We start from the raw sequence: 6000 nt of genomic DNA, 5'->3' as shown, positions 1-6000 counted from the left end.
CAAATCTTCAGGCAATTCCAAGTAGTAAACTTGCTTACTAACTGTTCTTTCTTCCAAAGTAGAATAATGTATTTTTATGAAATACCTTCAGTATTACTAAATCATCCACCCAGAATTCTATGGGTCGTCTCCTCTTTTCTGCATAGGACATGTGTCGATCCTGGGCCGCTTTCATTCTTTCTCGGCAAAATTTCAGATCCTCCAAAGATCTTCTGTCCTACGTCACACCAACATATTTGAGTATGACATTTATGCTCATATAGTACTTTATATACCTTCAGTATATTTTCTACTATTTGGATTTCTCTCTTCTTCTGATCATCTATCTGGGGATGATAAATTATGCTGAGAATAATTCACGATCCCAATTCTCGTTGCATACTCGATAAAAAATGAAGCGAGTATCATAATTGGAACTAATCATTAGTGACATACTAGGTCTCGTCAAAATTTCGTCTAAATATACTTGTGTGTATTTCTCCATTGAAATCGTTTCACATATGACGAGAAAATAGGCACTCTTAATCAGCCAGTCGATAATTATCCAAATGCTATAACTCACAGTTTTCTTCTCCTCTTTCAAGGTATTAACTGTATAAGTCGGATATGTAGAATATCTCCTCGATATAATATATGAGTATTAAGAAAGAAATTTATAATTTTCACTATAGACATAAATACAATTCTCTTTTTTGATAGGGATGCTCACCATTTCTTCATAGCACAAGAGTTCTGCGTGATTCTTTAACGATCGATCTATGTCGAGAATAATATCAAAGTTAGGAATTAGGTTAGCAGGAAGATTATAACTTTCAATTCCTATAACACTAACTCTATAGGCTTTATCAGCAAGTAATGATATATTTCCTATGTTATCTATATGAAATGATTGGATAATTGCGTAACAAGCAATTTGAAAAGAATGTGTGAATTTATAAGGCACGAAAGAATCTGAGCATTGAAATCAAATAAGATGTGAGCAGATCTAGAGTTTACGACAAAATTACTAGTCACAACATTCGAGTCTTAACTTACTTCCTTTGTGGTAATCTAAAATGTACGATATTTAAATTTTGATTTGCCAGAGGATTGTCAAATTCTTCAAACTTCTTAGTTACTAGCGGTGTTCAAACTTACACCCGCTCTTCATTCTCTATTGAACATTCGATCCTAATCTTTGAGTTAAAACTCAATTCTCCTAAGGTTTTTACTTTTGCTATAACAACAACTCGAATGATCATATTCTAATGACCTTTGATTTTATCTCGCACAAGACACATAGCGAACCAAACTCTTGTATTAGAATCAGATCGAATAAATCGAGCTGATAGAATAGAGAAAACAAAAGGAGTTTGATCAACACGTGGATGCTTTAGAATAGAAAGAATAGCACCACGTATCTCTAATTCATGCTTTCAGATATAAGCATATTTTAGCTTTTGGCAGCTCCTCCTTTTTAGTTGGAGTACTCTTTGATTGTTGAACGGAAACATGACACCCCTCCATTTGACTAGTAAGAGTAGGGAGGAAACATTTCTTGTGGCTTGTAACACCACATAGCAAGTCACATATCGGGCTAATGATTGCTCAATTATTTAATGAAGATTGTTATATTTCTATCGACTACCTCGACCATTTACTTCTTCTGTATTCCTACTGAAGTTTCGTCACTATATAACACATGGTTCTCTAAACCAATCAACTCCTTTCGCGGATTTATACTAATCGGACTCAATTCTTTATGATATTAAAAGTTGAACAATACTTATCTTCTTAGTCATTACCGAATCGAAGGTAACGAAACACATGAATAAAATGGAATCATTTACTAGCTTCTTGGTAACCTTGTGACTTTTTCCTGATCCAAGTGTGAGTCCTGTGCTTCTAGTAGTATAGGCCTCTACTACTATTCACAACTACTCATACTTGTCCCAAGTATTGTCTCGCAGTTCCCAAGTCACTATTCAAAAGTTTTCACAAAGCAACTTATCACACATAAATGTGTTCAAACAAATACATACAACAGTTTCTCCTAGACTCAACTAGGGTTTTCACGTTTCTATCAAACATATATTGGATTACCTATACTCGCCTTCTAGGATTCTTCTCATGCATATGCTCGATTTAATATATCCTAATCCTTTTCCATAGGTCAATAGAAATTTTACTTCCATTTCTTCATATAAATTCTTTCTCGAGTAGTGTCTACTCTACAAGACACACTATTCCAAAATTTACTCTACCAGCATGGAGACAAACGGTCTTCTACTACTTACATCATCTTCTAACTCATGCAAACCATCATGCACATTTGTTCATTTCATTATTCTTCCTTGAAATCGTTATTCTTGTATCTGAGTAAGTCTAAGTCTACTTCATAGGAGTCTATCCTAAAAAGTTTGCATTATAGCTGCATCTCAGCAAGCTCTACTAGCTTCAACTTGGTTCTCTGTCATTCCTGACTACAACATCTCTTCTCATACGATACTATGGGTGTATTTCTTCTTCAATTAAGCATTCTACTTTACTTAGACTAGTAAGTTGCTTAACCATTTACCACTAAATGACTCAATTCACCATCCCAATCTTGTATGTTAAAGTCGGCTTAACACACAATGGAACTTCTATAAGGATGGGATAGAAGTCAATCATCACTTAGTATTATTAAATACTAAGCCTGAACATCTTTTATAGGGTTACTACTCGAACTGCATACTACATCACAAAGTCTTGGCCTATTGAGTCTGAAAACTTCATTAACCTTTCTTTTGATCTTCATTTAATTCTTCTAAATCTTGCACAACATTAATTGTGATACTGCCAAAGTACTGATCACCATCATTGGTTCTTTTGACTCTATTAAACAATCACTTCTTCAATTTGTACAACGGTAGAACAACTTCGTGGATTTGCACCCACACATTTATCTTGCCCAAACGTGTTTCAAACACACATCTTTCTTCCAAAGATGTTATTATATATCAAACATACTTTAAATGTATATTACCACTCTATTGGTATTAATACACTTATTACGATAACAATTCATATTTATTATTTTACGATATCTCGCGATCGTTTATTTATAAACTTATTGATGTCAACTATCATAAGTCTCTTTATCACTTCGAAAAATTCTATTACGAAAATTCTTAGAATTCTGAACATAAAATTTTCTAAACCAAGGTCGGCAACAGACCTTAAGCTTTCTCAAATAATAGCAATTATAGATAAGCACCTTAAGGCATGCTATATTCATTTATCATTTAGCACATATTAGAATATAAGGCATATCTCCTCTTAATATTCTAGTGCTTGACTCAATTAGGTATTCAACCTAAAATATACCAGATACATATCGTATCATCTTTACTTAACAATTCTTGTTTAAGCTTAGAAATTCTCAACATTCCTAGTTCACTTAAACTAATTTTCTTAAAATTCAGAAGTAACTTAATATCTTAGAATACTAGGGTTTATCACTACCCAGTCTCCCATTTAAATACTTCCTATGGTTTGTATCCATATACTTATTATGAATCAGCTCATATATTGAACTTCCAACAGTTTAAGTCTAAATACCAATCCATGATATTTAGTTCACTTAAACCATTGCTCTGATACCATGATTGAAAGACCGCAACTTTTGTATTTATGAAAGATCCAAACTTTCATACTATTCCAAAATTTTTCTTAAGTTACTTCCTCAAAACATGCTACATGCATATTTATAAAACAATATTTTATAATGATAAAGTGATTACAAAATATTGGATACAAACCGACTAAGTTTTATTACATTTCATGTCTACCCAGGAATCTACTATTCATATACATACATGAACATTAAAATACAGAGAAATAGTATTAACTATTCTAAATCTTTCAGCAGTAGAAAACTATATTGGATACTTATCACCTGCAATTGTTAAACATTGAGAGGGATAAACGATAATGCTTAGTGAATTCAATAAATAGATACAATACAATCTTATACCTTATATATACGAATATGACAGAAGCAAAAGGGAACAAGAACAACAATAGCATATGCGTATCATATGTCAGGCTTTCAATATCAACTCAAGATTTTATTCAAAGATTTACGATTAATGAGACATAACGATTTCAATACTTTATATGCATCAATAAAGCTTTGGCCCAAATGGCACAAAAGACATATAATTTCTGATTAACATTTTGGTAGATTTCAAGCTTATAGTCATGTTTAACCATTTGCCAATACCATAGAATAGAGTTCATTCTCTTACAGAGTCATGCTCTACATAGTCAGAGGCTACATACCATTCCTATCTAACCTTCTTTCAATGTCATAGAATAGAATTCATTCTCTTACGAGACATGTTCTACATGGCCAGAGGCTACATACCAGTACCACCGTGAATCTAAGTCCTTTCACTGATCACATGGTCAAAGGTAAAACTTTGCTATTAAACATAGCGAATAAAATAACTAAAACGGAAAATAACTCAGAATAATAACGCTGAAAAGCACATAACACATATAACACATAACATACAATTGTTCCTATATATTGAAGTCACCTTAAATTAACCAGGGGTTAAAATAGTAATTTGGACAACACTTCAGCTTTAAATATGACTCTCTACGTTGAAAACCGGGAGCTTAATTGAAAACCGGGCTCTGCGAAGGTAGGGCTTCAAAACCAAAAAGATAAAATTTTCGGGATTTTCGGGGGTCTCGGAGTGTGTTTCAAGCTTTGGAATCAGTACCGGAGCTTCGGGGGAAGTCGGAATAGAAGAAATATAAGTTTAGGGGTAAAAAGTGGCAGTTTTCCAAAATTACCCGAGAGATCTCGGAAGCTGCTATTTATAAGGCCGAGGTTCGAAGGATGCACTGGCAGAAGGGACACGTGGCTGCTGGAGCGAAGGCCACGAAGCGAGAGGAGGGGAGCTAGCGCATGCGAGGCTCGGACAGGAAGCGAGGCGCGTCGGAAGATCATTGGACCGCGGTTCGGTCCACTCGGATGGCGACACGAGGCAGAATCTGCTACGAGGCGCACGTCGGATGCGTATTGGACTGATGCTCTGGGCAAACCAAACTGCGACGCGTTTCGGACACGAGGCGAAATCTCGCGAGGCTGGCACTATTCATGCAAATTTTCTCGGAAAATGTGCCCCAAACTTCTAAAATCCATAACTTTCGCATACGAGCTCCGTTTTTTAGTTCTTTATATGCATGCGTAGCTAAAATTATGATCTACAGCTTTCGTTTAGACTTCATCGGCTAATTTTGACTTTATTTTTAATATTATTATTTTTAACAGATAGGGACAGGAAAATCCGTTAAAAATTCATAACTTCTTCATCCGACATCCGTTTTCGTCAGACTTTTTACCGTTGTAATACAAATGGTAAGACCTTCAATTCTCATTTAGGATGTATCGGCCAAATATCACTCAATCTAAAATTCGAGTTTTTAGCTGCCTACTGTTAATCTGAAATTTAGAAAAATTATAACTTCCTCATACGAAGTCAGCTTTTGGCGTTCTTTTTATCGAATTTCTCGGTTTAACGAATACTACGACTTTCATTTAGATCACTAAGGCTAAAAAGTAGTTTATCAAAAACTCACTTTTTACGTCATTCGGTGTCGTGTCGGTTTTATCGCGGATCTTCGATTGGTCATAACTTCTTCGTTATAACTCAGATTTCGATGAGGTTTTCGCCTAAATGTTTCTAATGAGATTATCTACAATTTTCGATAATAAAATTTTACTTATTTAAAATTTTGTATTTTCACTAAATTTTCATTATTTGAATATTAATTGGAATCTCATAAGACTTCTAATATTTTATGAGTGATTCTAAACATAGTTTTAGTTCATTTGTAGTAAAAACTAGCTCTTAGAACTCAACACTCAATTTTATTCACTTTTAATAATAACAATACACAATTTCAGAATGTGTATGTTACAGTCACATTCAGCCTGTCAGGGGTTTGTTATGGACTTGAAGA

This window comes from Lactuca saligna, chromosome 8, assembly GCF_052625555.1.
Source record: "Lactuca saligna cultivar CGN05327 chromosome 8, ASM5262555v1, whole genome shotgun sequence".
NCBI classification, from domain to species: domain Eukaryota; kingdom Viridiplantae; phylum Streptophyta; class Magnoliopsida; order Asterales; family Asteraceae; genus Lactuca; species Lactuca saligna.
Note: the sequence above shows the minus strand (reverse complement) of the source record.